Source organism: Protopterus annectens, chromosome 12.part0 (assembly GCF_019279795.1).
Source record: "Protopterus annectens isolate FY-2018-M chromosome 12.part0, PAN1.0, whole genome shotgun sequence".
Classification (NCBI taxonomy): Eukaryota; Metazoa; Chordata; order Ceratodontiformes; family Protopteridae; genus Protopterus; species Protopterus annectens.
Window position 1 is genome coordinate 1,321,416,543 of NC_056746.1, and position 20,024 is coordinate 1,321,436,566.

Below are 20,024 nucleotides of genomic sequence, written 5' to 3' on the forward strand. Positions count from 1 at the left end.
ATTATTGGTGCCTGCATTTTATTTCATTGTTACTGGAAAAATGTTCAAAACAATACATTTAAAATGCCCTCTAACAACTGTACTGTATTATACATGGAATATAATTGAATACATCAGGAAGGTGTATCAAGGAACACATGTATGTTTCCTGTGCAAGGGGCCTATCATTTGAAAACAGCCCAAAGTTAATCTTTATCTACCATTGGCCAGATTAATGTTCTTTGAATGTGGGTTTCAATGCTATTTCAATGAATGTAAGTTTCAAGGGCAGAGAAGTTTTAATGCTAAGTCTATTTTCATTGTGAGACTGCATTGCTTTGTTTAGCAGATGTCTATTAGTGTTTGTGCTATAAAATGTAAAATAAAACTTTTAAATGAAATCCAAATCATTGTAGAAGTAAAGCAGTATGCGCATTACTGTGTTTATGGTAAATGGGGCAAAATAGCAAAGTAATGGGACATTGGAATAGCTGCAGGGAAGAGGCTCCATTCGACCATGATTTTGTAAGGGAGAAAGGACGGCAAGCTCAGACAGCCATGGCTGAACTATACCTCTTAACTGCCCAGATTTTTGCAGAATGAATAGATTCTTGCTTCTTATTTTTGGGTTGTTCCTCATAAAAATTGTGGTTTTCTGGCAAATCATTTAGGAATGAAGTCACTTAATAATGACAGACATTGAGTTTCAGACTTCATACTCTTCAAAAAATGCATGCTAAAGCAAGACCTGTTATTCTGCCAACTGTCTAAGTTTATGCAAGAGCAATTTTTAATACTGTTTGTATGTTCCCCCAATATCTTTGGCCTTGTACAGATTTCCTGTGTTAAGAGGTTGAGAGGTACACGCGAATAAATCCCTTTATAGAATTAGGTATATTCAAACTTCTCAGCTGTCACCAGTTTTGGCTCAAAATGTTGCTCTCCCCCTAATAATCCCTCTGCAAAATGGCAAATTTGAAGAAAACGTGGAGAATTTACAGTTTATAAATAATTGTAATGATCTGAGTTATAGATTACTTTTAATTTCAGAAGTGCATGCAGATTATCTTATTTTGTCAGCTGCTCAAGTTAACAGTACTAATATTAAAAAAAGTGTCCCTTCTTTGACAGGTTCCCAGCTGTATTGTGTGGCTATTTTATATTTTTGTATCCCATTTTTGGTCTTTTTTTCATAAAATTGTTGTTTGCTGGCAAATTAGTGGAAAACTATTAAAGACTGAAGTTAAAAAATAATAGACGTGAGTTTCAGATTTCATACCCTTCAGAAAATTAATACTAATGCAAGACCTACTATTCTATTATCTTTCTAAGTTTATAAGAGCAATATTTAAAAATTGTCATTAGTTTTGGGCCTTTGTCCCACTTCTGCTTATAGCTTTGTCCAGATTTCTTGATCTGAGACTGAGAGGTATGACAAATGTGTCAGGGACATCACCGTCAGCCAGAGACGTTTCAAATTGTGACATACTTGTTGCACCCCATTCCCTCTGGATGCGTCCAAGCAAGGCAAGGACCAGATATGAAGTGTAAGTGTGCAAAGTCCCCCCCCCCCACCCATCCAAGTTAGACACACATACTACAGTGGCTTTTTATCTGTCCTTGATTTTGCAGAATGTTCTCGTTTTTTGTCATATTTTTATACTGTTGGTTTATGCTTCTTCTTATTCAGAAAATGCATGTAGTTGCAGTACCTATTAATCTGTGTTTAAGTAGCAATGCTTTAATGACCATCAGGTAAGCTTGTCTGAGACTGTAAGATGCAAGTAAGCTTTAATAAGCGTACTGTTAAAGAATTGCCAATATTGAAAACCTTTTTGTTGTTGCCATGCAGAGAATATTTACATAACTAGGCAGTGTATAAGCCTTAGGTATTGAAATGCATATGACAGTATTTGTAATAAAGGACAGGATTCCAGTATTTTCAGAAGCTCATTACATTTCTTGGAGACTTGCAGTCATCTTTGTAGGCTTTACCCATAAACTAAAGAGAATAGCAATATATCATGTGTGGTCCATAACCTGTACAGTAATCCTTTAAGCAATTTATCTTGAGCTTGTTTCTAGTTTGATGTTCATTTTTTACTTTGATCAAATTTTCCCCATGAAACAAGTAGATAGTTGTCAGGCAGCAGGTCTTTTTTAGATAAGAAACATTTTTACAAGTGGGGGTATCACAGAGATTGCTACTTTCAGCGTGTTGCTTGGTACTTTTATAAAGCTGAATATAAATTATAATTAGAACTGCAGTTCAAGGAGAAGTGGTTTGAGTTGAATGCTATTTGTTTTTTTTATACTTGATTTTGACTGGCATTCCAGTAATGTATTTAAAAAGTCTTTTTTTTATGCCTCACAATGTTTTTATTTCCATCTAGATCAGGGGTGTACAACCTTTTGGCTTGCTGGGGCTGCATTAAGTGAACAGGAATGGTCTTGGGGCTGCATATAAAATATATCATATATTTTTATTTTATTTTTTATTTATTTTACATTTGTTGACTGGGCTAGTCCAGCTGGATATATTTCCTTTTTCAGTAGAGGCCCGGGGAGAAAAGCTCCACATATAAACAACCACCACCACACAAAAAATGTCAAAAAAGGTATTACATTTTAAAATTCTAGGAAGACTATGTGATACATTATAATAAATACAACATTCACCTTCAGATCATTTTATAGTATGAATATCAATTGAACCCCAATACATTATTACAATACATTTAAATCCTTGGTTATTCTAGTATACTGCAGACAGTTACTATTTCCAAAGGGTTAGGTAGTAACAGTACAAAAAGGAAGAGGTATTAAGAAAATGGCAGGAATACTACCTTCAGGGTACATTCATAGCCAAGTAGAGAAGATATGTAATTGGTGCTAAGTAGTAGAGACGGTTTGTAAGTGCTATTAATTCAGAGGAGTAGACAGGAAAGAGTGGAGGACAGTAGGAAGTCAAGAGATGAGAAAGAGAAGCCGAGAGGATCAGTCTAGGTAACAACAAGGGCATAGCCAGTGAGTTCTAAGGTGATTCTTAAGACTTTGTTTATAGAGACAAGGGGATGGAAGTGAGGTTAGGTCAGATGGCAGGAGGTTCCATTGTTTTCCAATGGCATTTGAGAACAGAGAGTCCCCAGCTAAGTTGTTAGCCTTGGTGGCACTGGCTAGACATTTATTGGAGGAGCATCAGGAATCAAGATTCCTATAGGGTGCTATAAGGTTGTTGAGTATTGGTGTGTTGTTGGGTTGGTAAAAAATCTTATGAACGATGGTCAGTTGGGAAAGTATCAGAAGGTTTTTTAATTCAAGCCAGTCTAGTTGGTGAAGGTTAAGACAGTGGTGAGTTCTATATGGGTTTCCAGTGGCAAATCTAGCAATACTATTATAGGAGTTGGCCAGTTTGGTAAGATTATTGTTTTTTAGATTAGTGTATATGGGTGCTGCATACAGAAGAGTTGAAATTAGATGGGAGTGGGCAATAGTCATTCTGGCTGTTGGAGTTAAGAAAGGTTTTATCCTATATAGGGAGCCCAGTATTTTATTAACAGATTTAATAGTGTTATTAATGTGAGTGTCAAAGGTGAGGTTATTATCAATTGTAATTCCTAATAGTTTGGTGGAAGAGTCTGGGGATATAAGGGTGCCATTACTGGATTGAATGGAGAAATCAATGGGGGAGGACTTACTGTTTGTTGTAAACAGTAGTAGCTTGGTCTTTTTGGTACTCAGAAGAAGGCACCCTTTAGAGAACCATGCCTCTACTATATTGAAAGCTGTCTGGGTTAAAGATTGAAGTTCAGATATAGAGTTGGCAGAGCATATGATAGTAGAATCGTCAGCATATTGTATACAGGTGGTTTCAGGAATGACTATTTGAAGGTCATTGATGAATAATGAGAAAAGAAGAGGGCCAAGAATGGGGCCTTGAGGGACTCCCAGGGAGATAGGAAGGTGAGAAGATAGTTTATTCTCCCAAATAACTGCTTGCTGTCTATTACTAAGGTAAGACTTGAACCAGAGAATTGCTTTGGTGTCAAGAGAGAGGGAGGGATGACAAAGTGGTTATGAGTAAGCAATGGTTAACCATATCAAAGGCTTTAGACAGGTCGAGGAAGAGTGCTGATGAGAGGGTGTTATTATTGCGGTTATTATTAATGGTGTTGGTGAAGGATAAGAGAGCTGTGGTGGTACTATGAAAAGGCCTGAAGCTATACTTACAGTTTGCTATAATGTTATGTTGAAGTAAGTAGTTCATTAGCTGATGGTGAATACATTTTTCCATAATCTTGGCTAATGGAGAAAGGAGAGCTATAGGTCTGTAGTTAGAATAGTCATTAGAGTTACCTCCTTTGTGTAAGGGAATAATGTGGGAGATTTTCCAGAGATTTGGAATGGTTCCTTCAGTTATGGTACGGTTTATCAAGATGGATATAGGATAGGCGACTACTTTAGCTGCAAGCTGTAGGTATTCAGATGGTAAGTTATCAACAGAGGGGGTGCAAGGCTTTAGTTTTTGAACTAGTTTTTGGATGTAGGAGGTAGGGATAGGTTGTAGTTGGAATGTTGACCGAGTCAGAGGTGAGGAGTTAGGTAGCTCAGGGTTGTCTGTAGCTAGCTGATTGGCTAGAGCTTGTATGGTGTTTGTAAAGAAAGTGTTAAAGGCATTGGCAGTTTGTTTGGAGGTATTGTTTTCTGACCCTAGAGGGGAAGGAGTGCTAGAGTGGCCTGGACGAAGGAGGTCATTCATGCTTTCCCAGAATTTTTGTGGATTATTGTGGTGAGTTTGCTGCAGCTTGCAATAGTAGCTTTTTTTTGTCAGAGAGAATAGCTTTTTTTGTAGCATTTCTCAACTATCTAAAGGTTTGTTGATCTAGGGTATTTTTGGTTGCTCTCCACATAGCCCAGGATTTATTTCTAAGTAATACTTTTTGTCTGGTGTCTTTTGACAGCCAGGGAGCAGGTTTGGATTTTACTCTAATAGATCGTTTAGGTGCATGTCTGTCGAGGATTGTTAAGAATTTGTTATTGAAATATATAGCAGCTTCTTCAAGAGGGAGAGATTTTAGAGGGTTCCAGTCGCAGGCATTAAGTTCCATATGAAATAATACAGGCTGAAAGTTTTTCTTGGTTCGAGAAGTCCTATAGTTAGGGGCATTGGTGATGTTGTTCTTTTGTCTAATGATGTAAGTAAGCATGTGATCACTTACATCATCAGGCAAAGTCCCTACTTTATAAGTATGTTTTTGCTTATCGATTAGTATCCAATCTAGTACAGTTTCTTTGTTATTTGGTTTGTTAATTGTAGTGGTGGTGGAGATAGTTTGATTAAAGCCATGCAGATTAATATGAGAAGAAGGATTATCTGTATTTATACTATTCCAGTCAGTATTGACATCTCCTAGAATAATAGTTTCTTGTGGGAAAGTAGTAGATATCCAACAGAGGGTATCCTCTATTGTAGAAATGTTATTACCTGGGGGTAGGTAGATACAGATTATGTATAGTGCTTTGCTGGGGTTGAGTTGAAATTTAGTGATTAAGAGTTCAACTTTACTGTTTTCAGGTGGGTTATAAGGTATAGAGGAGATGTGTAGTTCATTTCTGAACAGTAAGGCTACTCCTCCTCCTTTGCATTTTACTCTGTCGTGTCTCAGTATATTATACCCTGGGGGGATTATTTCATTATCCTTAGTTGTGGGTTTTAACCAGGTTTCTGTAAGACAGAGGATATCAAAGGAGTAAATATCTGGAAGGGAATGGAGATGGGCAACTTTGCTGTTAATGCTGTGGATATTGAGATGACCTATTAGTAAGAAGTCAGAGAGATTGGTCTGGGTAGTAAGGGTGTTGGGGGAGGAGCTAAGAATAGGTGAAGTAGAGAGATTAGAAGGGCCTGGGCTAGGGTGGATGTCACCATCTTTTAAGGTGGGTGATTTTAGTACAGAAAGAGGGTAAGAATTAAGGCTTGGTAAATATTTTAATTTCTTTATTGTGGGCTGGTTTAATTTCATGGGTGTAAGTCGATGATATTTAGGTAGCAAGTATCTAGAAGTGGAGGTGATATTTATATGGGGATGGGTAAGGGCATTGTTATATAAAGATGTTTGTTTAGGAGAGTAGTTGAGGTAGTAGCGATTTGCCTTTTCAAAAGAGGTGAGGAGTAAGGTAGTAGTGAGGATAGGTATAATAGTGGCTGAGAGTATTACCAAGGATAGGATAGTTTTAGTTATGGTAGACATATTCCTTGGTGTATGTAAATTGTTTCTGCCAGGTAAGGCTAGGATATATTAGTATCAGATGGGAAGTTAAGACAGGGTAGTTGAGAAGAGTGACGCTACAAGTAGAGGAGTTTACTTTAAGTAGTATATAGATATGGTGGGGAGGTGATGAAAGAGAAATGGGAAGGACAATGAAGTTGTATAAAGATATGATAGGGTAGAAGTGATGAGGACCTAGTGTTGGTAAAGACGTTATTTAGTTAGCGATGAGTTAAGGTAGGGTAGTAAAGAAGAAACATTAGGGGTGGAGAGACAGAATGAAAGTAGTATAGGTAGGAGTTGTAAGAGCTAGGGTATTAGAAAGCTATAAAAGGATGGGTGTGGCTTAGGTAAATTAACTTAATATAGTAAACTCTTTCGCTGCCATGGGAGACCAAAGTCGACCTCCTAGCTGTACTGTAGCTGCATTTGAACAATGAATAAATTAAATAAATCCCTAATAGTTGCCTTACAATTCTAACTCTTGTTCTAATTCTAATTCTCTAATCTAACAATTAACCCTAGCATCTTAGTTAATATATATTTTTTTTTACAAATAAACAGATATTCAGTACGGCACTAGCAGTTCTCGCTGGGAAAACCACTTCAGCAGTCCAACTACGTAAAATGTCAACATTAGCAGACCAATACTATAATCCACAAAAATAAGCCAACAAATTTGCAATAAAGTAAAGAATCCACATTACTGACTTAATAAAACAATTCTGAATAAGCTACAAGAGGGTCTCACCCAAGCAAATAACTGGTGCCAGAAACATGGCCTCAAGCTAAATGCCAAAAAATGCATCATCGTCCCTTTTGAGAAGAGTGATGTCCCCACAAATTATCACATTAATAACAATGTTGTAAGCATGCAATCAGTTGTGAGGTGCTTGGGCACCCAGGTTGATAGAAATCTGGCTTTTGACCACCACATTGTCTCCATTGTATGGAAAGCTTTTTACATGGCCCACTTCATTAGTAAGGGTATCTCATCCAGGGACAAGGAGGTCAAAGCATCCTTGTATTCTTCCTTTACAAGAGCCATTATTGAGTACAATGCCCCTTTTGCCTCAGCAAAACACTCTGCCAAAAGAAAGACTACATCCATTTCTGACAAAAAAAAGTCAAATGATTAAGTTCATTTAGTTATCCAAACAGACTAAAACGTTTCTTGCTCTCCTCTGTCTCTCACTGGCGCCTATAAATTTCATCACTGGCTTGCTTTCCAGTCTAAGAAAGATCTACCCCAGAAATACTGGTTATATTAAAAACGCTCGCTACAAAGACCACAGCCTTCACTGCAACATAAACAAGACACTTTGTATGGGCAGGTTCTTGACACAAAAACCTTCAGCTTCTGTAAAAAGCTCCTCTCATTATCAAACAATGTAGTTCAGCAACATGACAACAGGATGGATAGCCATAAATGTACTCATTGAGTAAGTAGCATAGCCTTCATCAAACCAGATGGAAAATCCACATACTAACCTTTTCTAGCTGGATGGCTAAGATCTAATATTGGTTACTCAAGTCTACTTGCCCAAGAAGAGGGGCCTATTTACCTAAGAATTCCATTTGCAAAAATATATTCAGTATACATATTAAATCTCTCTCTCTCTCTCTTACACACATACACACATACACACACACACACACACACACACACACACACACACACACACACACACACACACACAAAGACCCTACTTGTAAAATAAGCAACCTCAGTAATCACATGACACACACTCACTGAATGAAATTGTTTGGAAGTCAAAATATCTGAAAAAAAAAATATAATAGAGATTCATCCATGCAATTTCCCACCATCAATAAATCAACAAACAACTGCTCAGCAAAAGTAAATCAATAAGAAAACCATAAACTCTCTAAGATCATACTAGATACTGGAGTAAACATATAACTTTCCTCCAATTTAAAGCCACTTGACATTCAGACATTTTAATTTGTGGAGAAGTTATTCACAGACTGACAGTTTACTGAGCTGTAATGCTGACCTTCACTTTTGAAAAAAACAAATTCTCAGACTTTGTCAAAAGCTCAAAGTGCAGAGAGGATTATTTTGTTATTTAAGTATGTATTTATTTTTGGAAAACATCTTTAAAACTGTAAATTGATTACACACCCAGAAACACAGAAAAGTTATTGTGATAAGTAAACCACAGACTGCTGCAAGAAATCAAAGTCACATTAGGACTCTATGCTTACGTCCGAAGCAATGAAGCATATCTGTATATTCCAAAAGAATTAAAGTAGCTTAATAAGAAAGTTATTTGCAAGGTTACATGGCAGTTTATATTGGAAATAAGCAGAGATATTAAAATGGCTGTTTCTCATAAGGGTCTATATAAGAACATCAAAGTTTCAGAACTTCGAATGTTTTAATATCGACCCCTACTAACCGAAAACTGATAACATCGAAAATTCAGAACAGCAAATTTTTGCCTAGGGAAAAAATTTGCTGTTCCAAAACACATACACACAACACAAACACACCAAACAAACAGCAATCCACACACATACACCTAAAATCTTACATCTAAACCTACACTAAACTGTACATACACCACTATCTATCCACTTACCTTAACCCAAACCCTAACCCTAAGGTCCATCACTATCGCACACACACCTCACCTGCACCCTAACCCTAACTCACCTACCCCACCCTAACCCTCATGTTCAGACATTCGCACACTTACCTGACCCACGCCCTAACCCTAACTCACCTTACCTGCCCTAACCCTCACTTCCACACAATCGCACACTTACCTGAACCCAACCCGTAACTTTCCATCACAGTGCTGAAAATAGCGAAGCGACAGGAACGCACAACAAAAAGAATTTTGTTTTCTGTAACTTCGCTATTTTCAGCTTTCGCTGAATAGGGGTCAATATTAGAACATTCGAAGTTCTGAAACTTCGATGTTCTAATATAGACCCTCTCATAATTATGCTGAAAAGTCTTCCAAGCTAAATACAACCTTCTGATTTAGTATGGAACCATACCTCTCAACCTTAGAGCAAGAAATCTGGACAAAGTGAAAAATAAGTGGGACACAGGCCCAAAAATAGTTATGCATCACAGACACCATTGAAACAACTGTAGCTGCAAACATTATACATCACTTATAATCTTTATATCCCATCATTGTCAGTTAAGCATTATATGGCTCATTCAGTCCTGCCTTCTTTTGCAACAAAGAAAACCATGCTTTGAGATGACAAATGCATTAAAAATAATAAATAAAACACATTGCATCAACATCCTGCAACTTCCTACCTGCAAACAACAACAGAGCTTTCACTGAAACTAGGGCTGCTAATTTCCCCAGAATGACAACTCTCCTTAATTAAGTCTAATGATATACAATCTACCAGGATCTGGACTACCTGAAATAAATTAAATTATGGCCTGTAAATTACAAGTTCACTTTTTAAAACTAGATTTCTAAGCCCAATTACTGTATTTTTTTCAGTAACATCCCAATATCCATTTCCAGGTCACTTTACAAGACATTGGCAGTGGAAGACTTGGCATCCTTCAGAACCCCACAGACCCACCTTAGCATTGTTCATTAAATGTAAATATCCATCCACTGTAAATGGCAAGAAGCTATGTCTTAAAAATGTACTTTTGGCATGCCTAGTACCAAAGTATCAGGTTTTGAAACAAAGAAACATATTCTCCACAGTCCATAAGTCTCTGTCTTTAATAATCATCTACTGTTGCAGCACTCCCAACACATAAGCACACACATGCACACTAAAACTCCCAACATTTAAAAAATGACATTGTGCCCACCTGATTTGCCAGTATTGATGATCCACCAAAGCTATGCTTACTGTTGTCCAATCTTAGATCTACCACTGTTTAGAAGCCACCGATGACAAAACAGTACTGGGTGCTTTTTTGTTTGTCAGAAAAAGCAATACAACTTTATATGCTACAGTCCCACATACTCAGTCCACTACTGACCCACTAATTCCAGGCTGCTGTCTCATTCTTACTCCCTGGAACTGCATTACCTTGGATGACTACTTTTATTTCCTAAGCAAAAGATATACATTGGAAGATGAAGCGAAAATCCATACAGTTGAGAGTTATGATTTCATATTCAATACAACACTCTCCCTGTCAGGAAAGTTGTAATTTAATGAACGTGTACTTTTAATGTACAATATATTTGTGAGCTAACTTATTTGTGTTCCATAGGTAGACTGATCGTCATTAGCCTCTCTGTCATACATACACACACACTCACACACACACACACACACACACACACACACACACACACACACACACACACACACACACACACACACACACACACACACACGCACACACACGCACACACACACACACACACACACACACACACACACACACACATCTACTTACATGCACACAAACCTTCTGCTTTCATGCATGCACTCACTCACTCACTCACTCACTTCGTACTTACCTATTAACACAGGTAAGTGCTGTCCCTTTCAAAGGCAATCGTGGCAAATCCATCCACGAGTCCCTCTTCAGTGAGAACACACACACACACACACACACACACACACACACACACATTTCTTTGGTGCAAAATAATGGCGTAAACACACTGACCCTTTTGTGGTGCATAAACAAAACTAGAAAGGTGCTTTGGTGCATGCGCACACTGACGTTAGAGTTACAGGTCATGGGAGCAAAAAACGCAAAACTTAAAAGTGTTTTGAGGGCATGCGTACATCGATGTTGCAGAGCTCTGAGGGCCGCATGCAGCCCGTGGGCCGCAGGTTGGACACTTCTGATCTAGATATTAAGTAAGCTGTCATGTAACTAATGCATTGAAATATTTTTTCTTCTACACTTCATTTTGTCTTAATTGGACTCTCATAATGATGGTTTGGCACCCACGGCAGCGTATTTAATTAAAGTCCCACATTTTGTGGTTTTGAGTATAGCTCCATCCCCTTCTAGTTGGCCACACCCCTTGCCTTTGGCCCCACCCATTCAGCTGTCTCCTGCAGCCCCCCTTTGATTTGAAGTCACCAGCCGCCACTGTTGTACACTGTGCATACTTCCAACTGTCTTATAGTTGCATTCTACTTCTCTTACATGTTAGACCTGTGGGGGGAATTTTCTATACATATTCCCAGATTCCTAGTTAAAATTATGCATACAGCTTACTACCACTCCCGGGATTCAAACCATGGTGTGTGTGCTAAAAATACAACAATTTATGTTTCATCAGAGTGATCTATTTAGAAATTGCTGTATTTTCCTTCAGTGTTTTCTGTCTAAGTCTCTCTTGCAATTACATTCATATACAGACATTCCTAGACATATTTTCTATGTAGCACAGTATGAGAAACAGTTGACACAACAGTGCTATATACATATCAGATCTTGGTGAATGCAGCATGTGAGGCTATACAATACCAGAGTAAACACAACCAGTCCAGGATTTAGAACCTTATTGCCAGGCAGTTACACTTTTATTTAAATATGACTTATATGGGACTATTACTGTCACATTGTCTGGTTTATTCAGTAGAAACCATACACATTTTTTATACTGCCAGGTGACATTTTACTCCTTTATATTTATTTGGTATGACTACTACAAGCAGGATTGTTACTCACCAGCCTCACGACATAGCCTTTGCAACCTGCTGGCATGGGCTTCCTGGTTCAAAGCCCGCTCAGCTGCAGCTATAATGAAAATAAAGAAGCATTTATACATACTTATCCATCACATACACAGGCTGGACTTTGGTAAATAGTTACTGATATGAATACTTATACACTACTGGGACTTCTCCCTTCCCTCTTGCTTCTTGGACCCACTGTTCCAAGAGCTCCCTCTTCCTCCGTTTCAAGTCGGCATAGTGGTGTCGGACCTGCTCACCAGTCCGAGGGATACCAGTGGATTAGTGTGATCACAGGTGAGACTTTCCTAGGCTTCTGCTTTATATTGGGAGCCTTGGTACTGGTTCTGCAGCAGTCTCATATCATGTTTTTTGACCAGGAATCCTACCATGACCTTGGACTCCTGTATGCCCCAGCACTGCACCCAAAAGCACATGCCCTCTCCAACAACTGCCATACTGCCTACAGTGGAGAGCTACAACCACTTTTGAGCTGTATTCCTGCCTGCAGGGTTTAAGTACGGCAGATTTCCTGCCCTTTGCCATGATTGCATGGTTTTCAAAATGCTGAGCTAAGCTAAGCTATGGGCAAACCTGCTTAGCTAAGGTTGGCAGTGCTTAAAGGGGCAGGTTCAGCATTACTTAGCAATGGGTAAATCCACTTAGCTGGGCTATTCATTGCTTAGTATTCATATGTACACAGTGCTTACATCTGGTCAGCATAGCTGTGCAATGCTTAGCATTGCTTATGTTTTATTATATTGGTCTACCACCTGTATGGGATTGATTCATCATTCATTACATAATATAGATTTATTTACCTTCCCTGACATCCCCCAATGTGCTGTCATTAATTTATTCTTGTGTGACTATACTGTATGGGGCACTTGTGTTTATATGTGGGTTTCACTACTTTATAACATTGACACCTCACATCTGGGCCTAATACACTACTCTAGTTGAGAAAAATATGTTACTTCTTACATAAATATGCAAAAAATTAAAATTGTAACTGTGAATGACATGCAATGCTTACACTGTAACCACTACAGTATTGCACTTATGCTTATGCTGGATGTCTATTGCTTTTTAACTTATCATGCCGTTTCAGCTGGGCTAAGTGTAGCTAAGCAACGGGCACACCCATGCAGCTACACTTAAATGTTATTACATATATAAAAAAAAAATAATTTAATTGCTGTGTTTTTTTATTTGTACCCTTCAGAATATCCACGCTAATGCTGAACCTGTTATTCTATCAACATTCTGGCTTTGTAGGAATGATTGTCCCTTATGGCTTTGCCCAGATTCCTTACTCTGATGGGTTGGGAGGTGTACGCTATGTGCTTATGCTAAACTTGTTATTCTATCAACTTTTGGCTTGGTATGGACAATTGTCCCTTATGGCTTTGTCCAGATTTCTTACCCTGACGGGTTGAGGGTGTTACGAGCGTTGTCTCTCATTTTAAATTGCCGAACAGCAATTCTGGAGTGCGGGGTGCATGTGTATTGTGAGAGCTCTGCTCTCAGACACCCCTTCCATGCTCGTACACAGAACCGTGTCTGCTTTACAGCATACATCATGGCAGCGTACCTTCATACATATGCATGGTGCATTGCTGTGCTGAACAGGAATGGTCCCTTCCATGCAGGAATAACTTATTCCTGCATGGCTACTTGCTGAATCCGGGGGTTAGTTATTTTGTTCTGATCTTACTTGGACAATAAACATCCATATTGATGGAAAATAGCTTCTGCTATTAAATTTTCTTTTACATCAGACTGAATGTATGGTAATACCATATGCATTGCTGATGGTCCCCTTTACTAACACAGGCTGAAAAAATACAAAAATAAAACTGCAAAGCTATGTAAAACATTTTTTTAAATTGTATGGATCAGTTACCTCTCCAGTTATAGAGTGTAGAGGTTTAAAAGCATCAGCTGTTATAAAAAAAACATCTCTGAAGTGTGGGCAGAGCATTACTCTAAAAAGCCTTGAGCATTTTCTCACTGCCTTTTTTCTTTGAGATTTGAGCATTGCTGGGTTTGCTTGAAACTACTTTAACAAACCTGAATTATTAAGACTGCTTGACTTGTCTTTAGTATAAAAAATGTCATATACTCTATGAAAAGTTCTTAATCCATTTTTGGCTAAAAAAATCTAACTCTGGTATTCGACTGTATGAAAAAGCATAGGGAAGTGAGTAGTTTGGAATGGCTAAACACTAATTGTGGGTGAATTTTGTCTGTTTTTAGATTATTTTTTTCCAGTAAATCCTATTTATAGATTGTATTTAATTGCTGTCATATATATGTATGTATGTATGTATGTATTTCTTATCCAAGTTTAAAAATGAAATTTATGTATGGAATTGCTTTTATACTAACCATGGATCAATAATGTCTTTGGTTTGCTATAAATTATTTCTGTTTTTTACAGTTCAGAGAAAGATACAAAATAGAAATACAGGAGATCAGGCAAAGCTTAGAAGCTGGGGAAAAAAGCATTGATGCTTTTTTTGTACAAAAGCTTCTTGAAACTTCCTCTGAGATTTCAGATATAAAGTAGCCAAAGGAATAACATGATACTTACTAATTCCTAATAACTTGATTAATATTCAGTATAGTTACTAATAATCCAGTTAAACTGTTTAGTACTGTACACAGCTGCTAATTAATTCCGGATATGATTCACAAGTAAATGACCAGAAGCAGTGCTATGACATGTGTGCATAGCTACCATATGCAGGCTGGCTTCCTAGCATAGAGAGATAAAGCCCTATCTATTATTAGGGCTATCAGAATTCAGTTAGTAAGTTGAGCTCTCACAATACTTGCCAGGGAGGAAGAGGAGGAATGATGAGGTACTGCCTGTTTCTTTTTCTATGGAAGAGGATGTGGGGATTTCCTGTTGTCATGGCTACTTCATAAGAGTTTGCGGTGCTGCTAGGGCCATGCTATGGTGTAGAGTTTGCCTCAATAACTGGGCAAGAAAAATAAGGTTGTATCACAACACAGATAGGAGATTACCATTGTGTCAACATTATACCCCCACCTATGTAGTGCTTAAAGGAAAAGACATATTAGGTGCTATTTCATTTGGCCTTGCTCCATTTATGATGTATTCCAGCTTGCTAGCCTCAGAGCCTACATATGGGAAATCGGGCAATAATTTGTAGCGTTCTCATGGAAGACAGACCCGCTGGATGTGAGTCACTCTGGAAGGGAGTCACTTTTTTAATTTCCCCAAGTCTTTTGAGTTTCTATACCATGACAAGAATAGACCCCATTCCTGAGTCAAAGTATGATTAAAGTTCATGAAATTAGTATTGTTTCAGTCTTTGATGTCACCCAGTAGTGCTCTTTGCAGCACCCGCAATGTGCCTAGTAATGACTCCTTCTGCAGTTCATATGGAGTTACATGTATTGGTAACATATCTAAAGACAATTGTAAATTCTTTTTTATAAGACCCATTGCTCCTACTACTATTGGAACTGTCTGGGCAACTTTCTTCCACATTGCTCTCGTTTCTGCCTGCAGATCATGATATTTTATGACTTTGTGTTTCTCTGTACACAAGACACTGTAATCACTGGGTGTGGCAATTTCAATGATCAATGCTACTATTGTCTTCTTTTCTTGGACCACTATATCCAGTTTTCTAGCATCTATCTTTTGATAGATGGTTGAATTTCTTTTGGTTTGAAATTACTTCTCCTTAACCATTCCTGTGTCCATTCCTGATCAACATGAGGTTCTTCCAGAAGTTTTTTATACAACTATACTTATGCCTTTTCCACATTTCTTGCCTTCTCATCTGATCCTTCACCTTATATTCTTTCTTTAGTTTTTTGTTACATTCAGTTGCTCCCTGATTTTTATCTAGTTATGGTTTGATTTCCATTCCTGCTTGACACCGATATGCTTCTGTTAGATTAAACAGAGAAGTCATCTTAGATTAAGTCTCCTCATGTTTCAAAACTTTCACTATGTTTGGGTATTGTGAGGTCAGAAGATAAGTGTGGAGTCCAACGCTGCAGATCTATACATATAATCAGTTTCAAGGAGGCCCATCCCTCCTTCAGAATGGGGAGTATATAATCTTGGTATGCACTGATTTTTATAAATCATTTGGTGAGCATGAAGCATATTTTTTGATTTCCTATCTAATCTATCCAACATGTTTTGGGGCCAGTCACTCTCTCCAAAACTGTAAGTTAGGACAGGAAGAGCAAATTGGTTTATAACTTGGATTTTGTTCCTAGATGTCAGTGCTGTTTTCAGGATTAATTTAAGTCTTCTGCAGTATACCTTATTAAGTTTTATTCACATTTATTCATGTTTTATTGTTGATCCTTCATCAGTTCCCAAATATTTACATACTCCCTCTTGCTCAAGTTCTTTTATATCACATTCCTGTTTTCCTGGCATTGCAGTTTTCCTGCTTTAAAGGTGGCTTTTGCACATTTATTTATTTATTTTATTTTACATTTGTTGATCGGGCTAGTCTAACTGGATATATGTCCATTTTCAGTAGAGGCCCAGGGAGAAAAGCTCCAAGAGGAACACAAAGCAGTAATAAAAAAAACAATCTTAACAATAAGCTGAATAATAAATGATTACATAGACATCAAAGCAATAGTAACAGGAAGAAAATATTACAAAATATTGGTATACAGGATAAAATAATGCATTAAGAATAAGATACAACAGATAGTTTACAGTAAATAGTACATGAAGTTCACAAAAGGTAATACATTTAAGTATCATAGATTACAGTACGCTTTCTGAAATAGCAATCAATATTAAGTTAGCATACAAGTAGGATCATGGAGATAATAGTAGCAAAGACAGAACATTAGTCAAGGTTGCTGAGGGGCATAACCGATGTGTTTTAAGGTGTCTTTTGAGATTTTGTTTGAAGAGCGGTAGGGAAGGAAGTGAAGTTAGTTCACTAGGTAGTAGGTTCCAGTTTTTCCCTGCAGTGTTAGAGAAAAGAGAGTCCCCTGCCAAGTTGTTGGATTTGCTTATGCTAACCCGAAGTTTGTTAGAAGAGCGCAAAGTATTGAGATTTTTGTAAGGGATTATGAGGTTTGAAAGTATAGGAGTGTTATTAGGTTGATTAAGGATCTTATGGGCAATGGTAAGTTGTGAAAGTTGTAGTTGGTTTTGAAGTTCAAGCCAATTTAGCTGCTGTAGATTCTGACAGTGGTGGGTTCTGAAGGGGTTCCCAGTGGCAAATCTGGCAATGTTATTATAGAAGTTGGCTAGTTTGAGAAGGTTATTTTTTTTCAGGTTGGTATATATGGGTGAGGCATAAAGAAGTGTTGAGATTAGGTGGGAGTGGGCAAGTGTGGTTCTAGCTGCTGGAGTTAGGTAAGATTTGACCCGGTATAGGGAGCCCATTTTTTGTTTACTGTTTTTATAGTGTTGTTAATATGGCTATCAAAGTTAAGGTTATTATCTATTGTAATTCCTAAGAGTTTGATGGTAGAGTCAGGGCATATCAGGGTGCCGTTGTTAGAGATGACTGAGAATTCTATAGGGGAGGACTTGCTAGTAGGAGTAAAGAGGAGAAGCTTAGTTTGTTTGGGATTCAGGAGGAGGCAACGTTTTAAGAACCATGTCTCCACTGTTTTAAATACTTTCTGAGTCAAGGATTGCAGTTCAGATGAGGAGGTGGCCGAACAGATGAGCGTAGAATCATCTGCATATTGTATGCAGGTGGCTTGAGGAATTTCTATGTATAGGTCATTGATAAAAAGTGAGAAGAGGAGAGGTCCTAAAATGGAGCCTTCTGGGACTCCCAGGGTGACTGGCAAGTGGGATGAAAGATTGTACTCCCAGAGCACTGCCTGCTGCCTATTGCTAAGATAGGAAATGAACCACTGAACAGCCTGAATCTCAAGAGAAAGGGACTTAAGAATACTTATTAGCAGAGGGTGGTTTACCATATAGAAAGCTTTTGAGAGATCAATGAAGAGTGCAGATGAGAGGATATTATTATTACGGTTTCTATAATGGAATCAGTGAAGGATAAGAGGGCAGTAGTGGTGCTATGGAATGGCCTAAAGTCATGTCGGCTATTAGCTAGTATGTTGTGTTGAATGAAATGGTTTAGTAGCTGCTGATGAATACATTTTTCCATGACTTTTGCTAAGGGTGATAGAAGGGCTATAGGCCGATAGTTAGAATATTCATTTGAGTTACCTCCTTTATGTAGGGGGATAATGTGTGAGATTTTCCAGATGTCAGGGATAGTTCCCTCATTAATGATTCTGTTTATAAGGATAGATATAGGATAGACTACCGCTTTGGCTGATTTTTGCAGGTATTCAGATGGTAACTGGTCAGCAGAAGGAGTACAAGGCTTAAGTTTTTGGATACGTTTATAGATGACAAAGGTAGAGATGGGTTGCAGTTGGAATGTAGGAAGAGAGCTTGGAATGGAGGTAGGAAGGCTTGAGCTGTCTGGGGAAAGGTGACTTGCTAGAGATTGTATGGCCTCTGTGAAGAAGGTATTGAAGGCATTGGCAGTTTGTTGGGGTGTATTATGATTGGCCCCTAGAGGGGTTGGTGTACTAGAGTGCCCTGGGTGAAGGAGTCTATTGATACTAGTCCAGAAACTTTGTGGATTATTTTGGTGGGTTTGCTGTAGTTTACAATAGAAGTTATTTTTGTCTGTGATTATAGCTTTTTTTTTAGTATTTCTCATCATTCTGAATGCTTGCTGATCTGAGATATTTTTGGTAGCACGTCACATAGACCAAGTTTTGTTTCTGAGCAGGATTTTTTGTCTGGTTTCTTTTGAGAGCCATGGGGCTGGTTCGGACTTGATTGTAGTAGAATGTTTAGCAGTGAGGTAGTCTAGGATAGTTAAGAATTTAGAGTTAAAATATTTAACAGCTTCTTCAAGTGGGAGCATTTTTAGAGGGTTCCAGTCACAAGCACTGAGCTCACTTTGGAATAGAAGTGGGTTAAAGTGTTTGTATGACCGTGAAATTCTGTATGTGGGGGGTATGGAAGTATAATTTTTTTGCCTGATAATGTAGGTCAATGAGTGGTCGCTAACATCATCAGGTAAGGTTCCTACCTTATAAGTTTGGTGATGTTTATTAATAAGAATACAATCTAAGGTACTCTCTTTTTTGTTTGGTTTGTTAATTCTGGTTGTGGAGTTGATGGTTTGAGAGAAGCCATGAAGGTTAATATGGGAGGTTGGAGTTTCAGTATTGACACTTTTCCAGTCAATATTAAAGTCGCCTAATATTATTGTTTCTTGTGGGTAAGTTGATGACACTGACCTTAGGATATCCTCTATAGAATTTGTATTATTACCAGGTGGTAGGTAGATACAGATGATGTATAGGGATTTACTAGGGTTGAGTTGAAGTCTGGAAATAAGGACTTCTCCATTATTATCATGTGGTGGGTTATAAGGTACAGAGGTTATTTGTAGACCAGCTTTAGATAGTATTGCTACGCCCCCTCCCTTATGCTTTATGGGGTCATGTCTCAGTATATTATATCCTGGAGGGATGATTCCATTGTCTATAGTTCCAGGTTTTAACCATGTTTCTGTCAGACATAAGATGTCAAAGCAGTGAACATCTAAGAGGGCATGCAGATGGGCAACTTTGTTATTAATACTGCAGATATTGAGATGTGCTATTAGGAGTGAGTTAGTGGGTCTGATATGGGTGAGTGCTATGGTGGGATTGGGGAAGTGAGATACAATTGTAGAGACATTGGCTGGGCCTGGGTTAGGATGGATGTCACCATCTTTTACTGAGAGGTTTTTAGTTTTAATATGGGATTATATGTATAACTGATGTGATATTTAAATTTCCTTACTGTATGTTTAATATATTTAATGTGTGCAAGTCTGTGATACTTGACTAGAAGGTGGCTAGGTATTGATGTCATATTTATATGATTATGGGAGAGAATAAGAGTTTGAATGGCTGTTTGTTTTAGAGGGTAGAGAAAGTGAACATAATTCAGGTTTTCAAATGAGGTTAGGAGATAGGCTGAGGTTAGAACAGGTATGAGTGAGGCTATGATTAGTAGCTTAGTTAGAGTAGTTTTTGCAGCTGTTGGCATGT